The sequence below is a fragment of the Nycticebus coucang genome, chromosome 4 (assembly GCF_027406575.1).
Source record: "Nycticebus coucang isolate mNycCou1 chromosome 4, mNycCou1.pri, whole genome shotgun sequence".
NCBI lineage: Eukaryota > Metazoa > Chordata > Mammalia > Primates > Lorisidae > Nycticebus > Nycticebus coucang.
In genome coordinates this window covers 61,516,489-61,530,595 of record NC_069783.1, presented here as the reverse complement: position 1 = coordinate 61,530,595, position 14,107 = coordinate 61,516,489, and the positions used below count along the sequence as shown (strand labels likewise).

The 14,107-nt window shown below is 35.1% G+C and overlaps 1 protein-coding gene and 1 non-coding gene across 5 annotated transcripts in view; one reads left to right on the top strand and one right to left on the bottom strand.

The window, feature by feature from the left end:
- Positions 1-14,107, bottom strand: part of EHBP1 (EH domain binding protein 1) — a 412,692-nt gene that overhangs the window by 27,239 nt on the left and 371,346 nt on the right. The window lies entirely within an intron of this gene.
- Positions 2,509-2,623, top strand: LOC128585048 (U5 spliceosomal RNA). The gene has a single exon (XR_008379798.1). It is a non-coding gene; the product is annotated as a U5 spliceosomal RNA (small nuclear RNA).

Here is a 14,107-nt window from a genome sequence, read left to right as displayed (position 1 = left end):
TCTTTCTTTCTCTAAAAAATTTCTCCAAGTTACATTAAAACAAAACCACAAACATTTACAAAAAACCTACTCAGCTTTAAAAGTTACTAATATTAAGCTTTTATTTTATTTATTTTTTTTGAGACAAGAGTCTGAAGCTGTTGCCCTGGGTAGAGTGCTGTAACATCACAGCTCACAGCAACCTCAAACTCTTGGGCTTAAGTGATTCTCCTGCCTTAGCCTCCCAAGTAGCTGGGACTACAGGCACCTGCCACAACACCCGGCTATTTTTTGGTTGCAGTTGTTATTGCTATTTAGCAGGCCCAGGCTGGGCTCGAACCCGGCAGCCTTGGTGTATGTGGCTGCCACCCTACCAACTAAACTATGGGTGCTGCCCCTAATATTAAGCATTTAAACATAACTAATGTAATTTTAAAAAATAGAGATCAACTCAACAGTTTTTCACTAATTTATAATACAAGAAATAGCTCCTTCAAGTACACAAATACTTATTCCATCTCAGAAGTGACATGTGGGGACAAGAAGCAGATATGATGACTATATATCTTCAGTTTTCTTATGCAAAGCACCTAGAGGCCTATGAAGGTATTAAAACCATGACTAATAACTGAAAGAAAGACATAATAATTTGCCATCTACTAGGAGAACTGGCAATGTCTTCACAATAGAATAAATAATGATTTCAAAGCAAAACTTTATAAGCCTGTCAATAATAAAACAAAAGTTCATGGCTATTCTATTGGACAGTGCTATCTCCAAGATGAAGGACCTAACAAGGGGTTAGTATACATTAAGTTGTCTCTATACAGTAAAATCTGTATTTAAAAAAAAAAAAAGTTTCCATTTGGGGAAACTGGGAGAAAGGTGTTTGGACAGAGCTTGCACACAGCCATAAGCTACCTTAATTTTGACTCAGAGGACAACTCACACATACTTATCTATCTCTCTCTCTCTTTTTTTTTTTTTAAGAGACAGAGTCTCACTTTGTCGCCCTCAGTAGAGTGCTATGGCATCACAGCTCACAGCAACCTCCAGTTCTTGGGCTTAGGCGATTCTCTTGCCACTGCCTCCCAAGTAGCTGGGAGTACAGGCGCCCGCCATAATGCCCAGCTATTTTTTTGTTGCAGTTTGGCCGGGGCTGGGTTTGAACCTGCCACCCCTGGAATATGGGGTGGGCGCCCTACTCACTGAGCTACAGGTGCCGCCCATCTTATCCATCTCTAATGTCATTCTTTGTCACATCAAATTATGAAATCTTGGTTAATCTTCTTAGGATAGCGTCAGGATGAAACAGAGAAGGAAAAAGAATATTTGCAAAGTTGTCTCCTATATGATGTCCTAAAAAAATTTCTAAAAATACAATGTCTAAGTTCATTTCTGTATTTGCCTTACAGAACTCAAATGATTAGTATACCAATATAAGGAAATATACTGATCAAGACTAGCAGAATTCCTAAGGCTTCCTCCTACTTATTTAGCAATGAAAATTATGGTGTTCACAAATTTAAGTAAGTATATGTCAAATTTACTTTTTATATGTAACCTAAGGGTTATCAGCCTTTTTTTCTTTTTAAAACAGCTGAGGAAATAGAGCTTAGAGAGGTTAAATAACTTGTCCAAGAACACCCAGATTTCAGTTGGGATTTTACTGATTTTAAAGTCTATGTTCGTAAATCTTTATGCTATGCTACTTCCCTTAGCACTTGTAACACTACGAATTTAGTATATCTTAGCTCCCTGTTTTTAAACGTGGTCTGTGGATCGTCTGTATTAGAATTATCTAGAAAATGGGCCCCATTCCAGAGCCACTGAATCAGAATCTTTCAAGGAGGGCCTGGGAATCTGTACTTTTAACGAACTCCTCAGGTATTTTTTCAGGGATCTAAAAGTTTGAAAACCACTGTCTTGGCCCTTTCACAAAGAAGTCACTGAGATTAATTTATTTTAAAAAAAGAAAGGGTGATATTCCATGTATAACATGTTATTTTAGCATTGGCATGGCATTACAAAAATTTAATTTCACATTCAGAAGAAGAACATGTTGCTGCCAAATCAGTTCAAATGCCTAAATTTTGTTTCATAGATAGTTGCTGAGAAAAAACACATTTTCCTGGAATTTCTACTTTTTTAAATGTTAAAAAATTTTATTGCAATCTAGAGTAAGGATGTTCCTCATTTTAGGCAATAGAAATGTTCCAAATTGAAAATTATGGTGATATGATAATTCTTTAGGTTCAAAAATTACATTTTACATTTCCAATTCAAAATTTCTAGTAGTGGAAAATACTTTCTAAATATCCCTGTTAGAAATTATATATTTATTTTTCTGGATAAATGAATAAACATGAATCAGCAGATGAAAAAGTCAACTTAAGATTGTATATAGTCAAAAGTTGGGGTATACAGTGAGTGCCAAGGAGAGAAAAAACAAATGTTAGAAATGACAACCTTAGGAGGCTCTCTGCATTTCTGAATCAGAGAGGTTCCTTTCTAGAAATCCTATAATCCATACTCTGGTTTCCTTTCAGATAGTATCAGTTTTTCACCTTTTACTAAATATTTCTGTAGAGAAGAACAATTTTTAGTATTAACGCAATTTTTTGAGGCCCTGAGTTTACTGTCTAGTGCAAACAAAAACAAATTAAAAAAAGAAATCCTATGATCAAGTACCTATGGCTTGAACTATTAATAGAATGGTTCAACAACTGCTACAACTATGATTTAATAAAAAAAAAAAAAGAAAGAGAAAAAAAACAACTGCTACAAATTCTAGATATAATTTATAAATTTTCCTTCTTAGAAATTAAAGGCAGCCAATTGGGGACACAGGAAGTGAAACCCGCCCTCTTTGCTAATGTTATGATCTTATATTTAGAGAACCCCAAAGACTCAACCACAAGATTCCTTGGAAGTGATATAAAAATACACTAATGTCTCAGGATATAAATTAATGTCACAAATCAGTAGCCTTTCTATATGCCAAGAACAGCCAAGATGAGAAGGAAATCAAAGACACTATACCCTTCCAGTTGCTCCCAAGAAAATGAAATATCTAGGAATACAACTCACAAAAGAGGTGAAAGACCTTTATAAAGAAAACTATGAACCCCTAAGAAAAGAAATAGCAGAAGATATTAACAAGTGGAAGAACATATACCATAATCATGGCTGGGAAGAATCAACATTGTTAAAATGTCTATACTTCCCAAAGCAATCTACCATCCCTATTATTTAATAGGGATATGCCATCCCTATTAAAATACCAACATCATACTTTCAAGACTAGGAAAAAGTAATTTTTCATTTTGTATGGAACCAGAAAACATCCTGTGTAGCCAAGGCAATTCTTTTTTTCTTTCTTTTTTTTTTTTTTTGCAGTTTTTGGCCGGGGCTGGGTTTGAATCTGCCACCTCTGGCATATGGGGTCAGCACCCTGCTCCTTTGAGCCACAGGTGCCACCCTGGCAATTCTTAATAATAAAAACAAAGCTGGGGCATCAGCCTACCAGACTTTAGGCTGTACTACAAGGCCATCCTGATCAAAACAGCATGGTATTGGCACAAAAATAGAGACACTGACATTTGAAACTGAATAGAAAACTAGGAGATGAAACAAACATCTTATAGTCAACTAATCTTTGATAAACCAAACAAGAACATGCACTGGGGGAAAGAATCCCTATTTAATAAATGGTGCTGGAAGAACTGGATATCCACATGTAAAAGAATGAAACTGGACCCGCACCTTTCTCCACTCACAAAAATTGATTCAAGATGGATAAAAAAAACCTAAATATAAGGCATGAAACAATTAAAATCATTAAAGGAAGTGTGCGGAAAATACTGGAAGCTATTGGCCTGGGGAAGGATTTTATGAGGAAGACTTCCATGGCAATTGCAACAACAAAAATAAACAAATGGGATTTAACGAAATTGAGAAGCTTCTGTACAGCTAAGGAGACAACAACCAAAGCAAACACACAACCTACATTGGGAAAGGACATTTGGATATTTTGATTCAGACTAAAGCTTGATCACTAGGATCTACAGAGAACTCTAATAAACATAAAAAGAGCCAACAATCTCTCAGATCACTGGGCAAGTGAGATGAATAGAGCCTTCTAACAAACGTATGAAAAAATGCTCATCGTCCCTAATTATTAGAGAAATGAAAATCAAAACCACCCTGAGATATCGTCTAACCCTGAGAATGGATCACATCAAAGTCTCAAAACTGCAGACGCTGGCATGAATGTGGAGAGAAGGGAAAACTTTTATACTGCCGGTGGGACTGCAAACTAATACAACCTTTTTGGAAGACAGTATGGAGAACCCTCAAAGAAGTCAAGCTAGACCTCCTATTTGATCCTGCAATCCCATTGCTGGGCATCTACCCAGAAGAAAAAAAAATCCTTCTACCACAGGGACACTTGCACTAGACTGTTTATTGCAGCTTAATTTACAATTGCCAAGGGCGGTGCCTGTGGCTCAAAGGAGTAGGGCGCCGGCCCCATATGCTGGAGGTGGCAGGTTCAAACCCAGCCCCGGCAAAAAACAGCAAAAAGAAAAAAACAAGATACTACATGGGTGCTCACAATCAATAAACCAAAAGGCAAGTTAATGTTTAAAAAAACAAAAAAATTCACAATTGCCAAAACGTGGAAACAGCCTAAATACCCACCAACCCAGGAATGGATTAATAAGCTGTGGTATATGTATACCATGGAATACTATTCAGCCACTAAAAAAGATGGAGACTTTACATCTTTTGTATTAACCTGGATGGATGTGGAACACATTATTCTTAGTAAAGCAACACAAGAATGGAGAAACAAGAACCCTATGTACTCAATTCTGATATGAGGACAATTAAGGTCCTAGTACATGGTGGGAGGTGGGGGATGGGGAGTGTTAAGAAAGGGAAGAAGGGAGGTATGGGAGGTCAGGGATGTGGTACACCTTTTGGAGTTGGGACACAATTATAGGAGGGTCCTTATCTAACAAAAGCAATCAATGTAACTTGGTTCTTTGTACCCTCAATGAATCCCCAACAATAAAAAAAAAATTTCCTTCTTAAATAGTCTAAATAATGAAATTTATATAAAACATACATGTTTGAATTAGCTGAACAAATTGTGAGAGTTAAAAAAACTTGAGGGCGGCGCCTGTGGCTCAAGGAGTAGGGCGCCGGTCCCATATGCCAGAGGTGGCGGGTTCAAACCCAGCCCTGGCCAAAAAAACCAAAAAAAAAAAATAAATAAATAATACTTTAAAAAAAAAAAAAAAACTTGAAAGTACAATATTTAATTTTCCTTGTACCTACAAAGGAAAAAACTATGGAAAGAAAAGAACTTAGGAATATTACCAAATGAAAACACAAAATGTAAAGAACAAAAGCACTATAAGCACCTGAAAATATAAGCTCTCCTTTAATAACAAACTTCACTATTTCTTTACTCTATATGTCTATTATTATTTCTTCAAATGCCTATTATAGAATGTATATAATATAGAATAAATAAAATACACAAATATGAAAAAAATATTAATTCATTACAATTATTTTACGTAATGCTTGATGGTGATGGGTAAAATTCCTAATTTAATGTTTTCCATCTATTGATATCTTTTACTTCAAAGGTGACCTTGACAAATTTAAGTATTAAAGAGATCATATAACTAATAACGAACATTTATTGAACTCTTTGCATGCTGTCTTCCAAGCACTGTACCCATGTTTGATACAGAGTATCTAATTTAATCCTCACACTTTTCTTAGCTGCCACACCATATCAACTTTGACTCAATGTGACCAAAGTTATATAATCAGGTTCAGGATTAAGTTTTTATACTCATTATAGTACCTTAGGCATAAGCAGGGATCAAAATATATTTACAAAATGAATTAAAATCACAAGACATGAAAGAATGATTATGAATTTCACCCTTTCCAGGATTAAAGTTAGGTTCTTCCCCCATTTTTATTTAATTTTTAAGTTTTTTTTCTTAAATTTCAGTTTAATGTGAGGGTACAAACAACTAGGTCACAATATTTGAATTTGTTAAGTAGAGTCCCTCTTGTACTTGTGTCCCACACCCAAAGGTGTGCCATACACCCCTACATTGTGCTCATTAAGTGGGAGCACTGCCAATAGCCCCTTCTTTCCCCCTCCTCCATTTTTAGTTTTAAAGCTATAGTGTCCTCATTCTATTAAAGTGGAACCTTAGGTTCATAGGTATGAAAATGAGCTAGTAAGCAGGGATGAATACTGCATATAGCAAATCCTAGATGGGGACCCTGACTACCATTCTCCTAGCCAGAGTCCTAAATCACTGCTGCAAGGACTGAGTCCATGTTTATACAGGAAAGTATACTAAGAATTAAGTACTGAAGAAGAACCTCTCCTGTTATTATGCTAACAAGAATGGAAGGCAGATGGGCTTTGGTATGTAATGGACAGAAATGCTGGAAAGAAGGTTCACGCAGAAACCTTGGAGAGCTGGGCCTTAGCTCACTGTTCTTCCACCTAGCTATTATTCTGCCATTCAATGAAGTGACAAAAATCAATTGTCTGACATGTTTTCTTATGCTTTTTACTTTTCTACATATAGATTTTGGAACATAACTGCATGAAGATTTATCACTTTTTGTAATTAGAAAATAGTGTTATATTTGACAGGCATGGTTTATTCCTGTAATCCTAGCACTTTGGGGGGAAGAGGCAGGTCGATTGCTTAGGAGTTCAAGACCACCCTGAGCAAGAGTGAGATCTCATCTCTACTTTAAAAAAAAAAGAAGAAAAAGAAAATGGTGTTATATTATTACTCTTGGGCTTAAGAGATCCTCTTGCCTCAGCCTCCCAAATAGCTGGGGCTAATAGTTGGTGCCTGTCCCAACGCCTGGCTAGTTTTTACTGTTTCTTTTTTTTTAGTAGAGATGGAGTCTCACTATTGCTCAGGCTAGTTTTGAACTCCTGAGCTCAAGAAATCCACCAGCCTTGGCCTCCCAGAGTGCTAGGATTATAGGTGTGAGCCACCATGCCCTGCCTGTGGTATGGCATATTAAAAATATTTTTTTATTGATGAGAAATTTATACTTCTTAATATTTTTAGCTTTGTAACTAAAATGCCAAAATATACATCTCAGTTTAATGTATATTTTTTCATGACATGGTCTCTTTCTCATTATAATTTGTATGAAAAAAGAAATGTCATAGCCGGGTGTTGTGGTGGGCACCTATAGTCTCAGCTATTCAGGAGGCTAAAGCTCCTGATATTGCTGTGAGCTATGATGCCACAGCACTCTACCAGGGGCAACAAAGCAAGACTCTGTCTCAAAAAAAAGAAGGAAGGAAGGGAGGGAGGGAGGGAGAGAGGAAAGGTATATCAGTTAAAACAAAACCTCTAGCCAGGCACAGTGGCATGCACCTGCAGTACCAGCACTACTTGGGAGGCTGTGACAAGAGGATTGCTTGAGCCCAGTAATTCAAGTCCAGCCTGGGCAAAAATAACCTGCGCAAAATAGAGACATTTTATTACACAAGTCTTAATTCTTATCTTTATTTATTTATTTAAGACAGAGTCTCCTTATGTTACCCTCAGTAGAGTGCTGTGGCATCACAGCTCATAGCAACCCAAACTCTTGGGCCTAAGCTATTCTCTTGCCTCAGCCTCCCAAGTAGCTGGGACTACAGGTGCTTGCCACAATGCCTGGCTATTTTTGTTGTTGTTGTAGTTGTCATTGTTGTTTGGCAGGCCCAGGGCCAGGTTTGAACCCACCAGCCCCAGTGTATGTGACAGGTGCCCTAGCTGTTGAGCTACGGGCGCTGAGCCTCTTATCTACATTTATGAGAAACATAGAAATATCACACTAAACGATAGAGATAGAAGTAGCATATTAAAAAAATTATTATTATATTTTGAAGATAGTTTCTACTTATTCCTGACTTCATTAACTATGGTTGTCCAAGTTATTCCTATTAGTATACAATTTTTTTAACCTCCATTTTATTAGAAGTGTAAATAAATTACAATATTTTAAGAGGCAATATTTAAACCATGTGGGCAAAGTACAATGTACAAATATATGATTTTTCAGGATAAGAGAAAATTTAAATAGTGTATACAAACATCAAATGGATGTGTTAAGTGTGAGAAACACTGACAAAATTTTTCTTCACATAAAATCTGAAACATGTTACTATATTAAATATTCTTTCCTGGTTATTTATTAATTATACAGAATAAGTTTAATTCCGGTTTAGAGAGCTTTATATATAAAAATGTCCTCAGTTTTGGTTCGCATTTTCTCCTTTTTAGATATGGATGAGTACAGTGAGAGATGGAGTTCAGCACTTTTATTCTGCTGTAAGTATAGAGAAAAGAGAGATAGTGAAAAATATGTTCCTTATAAAAGTAATTCTTCATTAGAATTTTATGTTCCTCTCATAAAAGTAATTCTTTATCAGAAAACATACTGTTACAATATTTACTCAGGCAATCTTTATGTTGCTATCTAGACCCTAAACCATAAAGACTACGTAATCTGCCATTTTCTAAATCATAGAGTCTAATGCTAGATTCTGTTTTAATGTTAATGAATTTATAGACTCAATAGCTAGCATCAGGCTACACAGAAAAGCAGAACACTTCAAACATTTAATACAGCTAAAGGAGTAGATTAGAGATCAATAACAAAATCACCTGGGAAAAAGGAAAAAGGTGTTGCATTAAAAGGCTTTTTGCTTTACATGTGAAACAATACTGAGAAACCTGTATTTTAGCACTTGTACTCAACAGGCACTCCAAACTATGCAACGATGAGAACAGAAACCCATCCTTTCTAATAATCTTGTGACAAAAGCTAAAAGACATCATCCTATTAACTAGTGATCTCAACTGCTAATGCGGAGTACTTCCTGGTGCCTTTTATGTAGAATGCTGCTATTAAAAAACCACTAAACATTCACCGTGAACAACACAGAATCATTCATCTTTTATCAGCATCTCTTGTTAGAAGAGTATGAGTGGGGCTGAAGGTGTCATTGATATTATGGAGTGGAAATTAATCAGAAATTTTTCTCATATTTTCCTCATCTCACTAATTTACTTTTGTTCAAATTTCCTCCCGTTAAAAAGTTCATACCCAACCCCCTGTTGTACTCTTTTAAGTTGAGAATATTCAACGAGTGCGTCCACTGAAAAGCACCAGGTCCTAACACAAAAAGCATTCGAAATTCTCATTTAGTTGTCTTTATTTTGCTAGCGCCATGTGGTCCTTGAAGATGTAGAAAACACGGGAAGCTGAGTAAAGATCAGAGCAAGCTCATTAGCATTCTGACAAAATTGGAGTGGTGGAGATGTATAGTTTGCCTAGTTTGTCGTTTTGAAAGCTACCGGTGGTAAGCTTTCTATTTCATTGTGCCTTTGTCTTTTGGGGGGGGGGGTTCAAAGCAGCAGGGTATTTGTTAGCTCTAGGTTTGCACAATGCATTGTGGGAACCTTTTCTGCACATTCAGTCCTATATAGTATCATTCCAGTTTGAGTCAGAAAGTTTTTTTTCACCATTTATAGGAAAGGGCATGTATGTATGAATCTTAGTGTATACCCTTAAGGCATTCATCACAGCTTTGACTTTCCCTTTTGCCTGAAGCATACAGGCAAAAGACTGTCCAAAGACAGTCAGATCTGAATTAGATTATTCTCAGTTGTTTACAAATGTTGCCATTAATTTCACAACACAACACTTAAATGATAATTTATTTTCTGCTCTTTTGCCATAAATACCTAACAAGTGACATACAGAACTGATTCAGTTAGTTAAATTGAAAAGCTTATTGCTTACCATATAAGATCTCAATTCTGCTTTTGAAACTAGTGTAGAGAAAATAATGGTTTGTGCTTTAGAATTATGTAAGGAATACCTCTTAGAAGGTAAGTTATTATCCTACTCATTTGATTTTCTTCATCATCTTCTTTTTCTTTTCTTTTCTTTTTTTAACATAAGGCTCACTTTAAACAGCTAAATGGACTACATTAATGCTACTATTCAACATGAATGTTTCTAAGTTGCAGTGAAACGGATAAAGGTCTTTGGGGATGAATTTATCTGCTAAATCCTTGCAGTTGCCCTCCTATCTTGAATGATGACCCAAAAGAATGTCAACAGCTCATTTTCCCAGACAGCTGGAAGGAGTCCCTATGCAAGCCATAATCTGCACATTCTCAAAGAACCATTTCAAACATTATATTTCACAAGCTGTTTTAAGTGATCTTCCTCTCATCTCCAGTATCCTAACAGTATTATTGCCTCTGAAATCAGGGCTAAACAAAGTTTTACAAGAGACTTCTACATATAACACACACACACATTTTTAGATTTACTGTTAGTGTACATTTTAGAAATGTGGTCACACTCACCTTGTTACAATATGTCTATGGCATAAGTGAAATAATGCCTAAACTAAAGATTAGTATTTTTTCATCACCGTGAAATAAGAGTTTTTTTATTATTTATTATTTTGCTTCAAACAAAACCTAATTTGTGACAAGTATCTACAGTTTTTCTTAATTTATAATTATTAAAACCCCAGGGGAAGGTAAAGGGCAGTGCAGTGGTAAGTGAAATAGTATATGAGTAAGCTGGTGAAAGCAGATTAACAGTATAGGAATAGATCATTTGTATATGAAGCCTTTGACACAGTAGTATTTGGTTATATCATGTTTTATTTCTTTGGGACAGTAAGAAACCACTAGACAAGTAGTTTGTTGTCTTGAAGGGGAGGTTTTATATATCAAATCTTCATATTATACATATTAGAGCAGGAAATTAAAATGATGTAACTTTTCTATTTCTAGTTTAGGTTCTAATTTTCATAGCTTTGATTAGAATTTCTTCTTCACTTAAAAAATTCATTTTTAAAGCAACAACAACAAAATGAAAAGGACTTGCTATGCATTCTTTTGTGGCTGTGGTGTGGCTAAAGTTCTTAGAATTTGAAACTTGACCAACTTAGAGCTTAATACTTAAATGTACCCCAACAGTGAGCTGTTCTACTGCTACCTTTAAAGCTATAAAGAAACAGATGTTACTATAGTCATAATGACTAAATTTATAATATAGGTATAGTTGCAAAATTATTTATCTCCTTCACTAAATTCTCCTACCAAATTTCTTGGACTAGCTATATCAAATTAAAGAGCATTTAGGAGTGTCTAAGTCCAGATTTAAAACAAATACTTTAACAACTACTTAGTAATAAGGAAAATGGGTTAAGTCCCTCCTGAAACCATTTTTAAAATGTATTTTCTATCTTGAATTTAGAGTTCATCAGAAACCATTTCCAACTTGTAATACCAAGATTGCTTAAACAATCATGAAAAGATACATAAAAAAGCAAGACTTTTTAAAATTGGAAATAAAAAAATTTCTAATTGTTAAAGCACATTACATTTGTACTTATCATATTTTCAAAGTCTAGAATACTAAGTGGAATTAACGCAATGTAAGAAACAAGTGCTGTTGTATGGTCAGACACAGCTGTGCATGCACTAACATTGCTTTTTATATTAGACCAGACTTGAAGCTTCTTCACAAATGTTCACGTTGTACTGGTGTTTGGGTTCCTATGACTTAAAGGCCAGATGTTTTTCACAAATGACCAACAATTGTAGTTAGAATAAATTAATGATTGGTTTTTTTTTAAGCTTTGATGGAATTAAGCATACTTCTTTTCTCAATGTGCCCATGTGAATGTTTGCCTGTTAAACTTTTTCTTTCTTTCTTTTTTTTTTTTTTTGACAAGTGAGGCCACCCGGCAGAAAACAACTGATGCAAAACCCACGAGTAATCCCTCTGTTTAGTTCAACACTATGGTTAGCCTTAACACTGCCTCTATTATCCAGTGGATTTAGAGAAACTTTCATTTGTTTGTTGGCCTCAGTTTTTAATTCTATTGCCCTCTTTAAGGAAAACTAGATTTATTCCTATGTAAATATATTTGCATATGGGTACAATAAAATGTTTTAAAATTTTGATTGTGCTAGCAAGCAAAATAGAGGTTGTGTACATAAGTAGTTTGAAAGAAAGAAGATATAGGTTAATAATTCTACTAAGAATTTTAAAGCATATCATAGTGCTCATGGTCAAGACTAATATAATTATTCCCAACATTTTAACAGTATATGGTCATCCATTAAAAAAAAATCCTGAAACCACTAGAACCTAAGAAACTTACTCTGTTATCACAAAGTTAGTGTCCAATTTTTACATTAAAATTTGTTATTGTTTTCTAAAAGAATCTTTTTACATATATATTTTTATTACATAGTATTTTATATTCTCTAACATTTAGAGTCTAAACTACAGAAGATTTACTTTATCTGAGGTAAGTAAGAAAAAATATGAATTTTTAGCTTATTTAGGAGATTCAAATTAGGGATTCATTTAGCTGTGAATAGACTATAGAAAATAATCCAGTATAATTTTAAGAATATATTTTAAAAATCTAGATTGGCAGACACGGTGTCTCATGCATGTAATCCTAGCAGTCTAGAAGGAAAAGGCAGGTGGATTGCCTAAGCTCAGGTGTTTGAGACTATTCTGAATGAGAGTGAGACCCAGCTGCTGTAGTGGGTGACTATAGTCCCAGCTACTCAGGAGGCTGAGATAAAAGAAATTCTTGAGCCTAAGAGTTTGAGGTTTCTGTGAGCTATGATGCCAGAGTACTCTACCCAGGGTGACAGAGTTAGACTCTGTCTCTAAAAATAAATAAATAAATAAAAAATAAAAACCTAGATTTATTTTCCTTGAAACATTTAGGTATTAAATTTTAAAAAAGAACTGTAATACAGTATAATTTAGAGGAAGAAAAACAAGCTAGATGTGACTTAGAAAAAATACTTGCTCTAATTACAGTTTTGTTTCAACCTCTAACTGGCTTCAAGTATTTTCATCAGTAAAATAAAAGGTCACTTGATGATCTCTAAGACTCTTCATATTTGTAAACATTTATAAATATGTGGTAGTAATACACACAAAGTGCTATAATATGAGAAATTAATATTTGAAATTCATGTTCAAAATTTGATTCTTAGCCTTTCTTATTCCACAATTGCTTTAAAAATTGAAAACCAAGGCAATTTTACTTTCTATGTTTCTTTTTTTTTTTTTTTGTAGAGACAGAGTCTCACTTTATGGCCCTCGGTAGAGTGCCATGACCTCACACAGCTCACAGCAACCTCCAACTCCTGGGCTTAAGCGATTCTCTTGCCTCAGCCTCCCGAGCAGCTGGGACTACAGGTGCCCTCCACAACGCCCAGCTATTTTTTGGTTGCAGTTCAGCCGGGGCCGGGTTTGAACCCACCACCCTCGGTATATGGGGCCGGCGCCTTACCGACTGAGCCACAGGCGCCGCCCTACTTTCTATGTTTCTAGCTGCCCACTGGGGTCCGAAAACAGTTCAATTAGATTTTTTGAGAGAGAGATCACACTAATATAACTATTACTATAGTATATTGCTATAATTATTGTATTTCACTATTAGTTATTGCTGTTAATCTCTGTATCAAATTTATAAATTAAACCTTATCATAGATATTTACGTATGGATAGGAAGAAATAAAGCATATAAAGGGTTCCGTGCTATTTGTGGTTTTAAGTACCCACTGGGGGTCTTAGAATGAATGCATCCCCACAAATAAGGGAGACTACTTCTATACAGTAGTACCAATTGTACTACCTGTATATATATTGCATAAGACTAATGTTCAGTATTAGTCTCTACTTAAAGTAAATGACTCATATGAGGAAATTTTAAAATTATTTGGAACAATCTTTCTCTAGTTAAAGCAATGAGACTTTATGCTGAGTAAAACACATTATCCAGAGCAAAAACATCATCCAGAATGTTATTTCACCTTTACTTAAAATCAGCAATCCCAGCCATATTCCACCCCTTCCTTTTTTCTTCCTTACCTTGTTTTTCCTAGAAACTTAAAAATAGTTTCTAGAAATATTCAGCTAAGTTTTACATAGACTCAGACATTCACTAAGACACTTTAACTCTATCATGTAAGTAAAATAAAAAAATGCGGATAGCATTCCACTA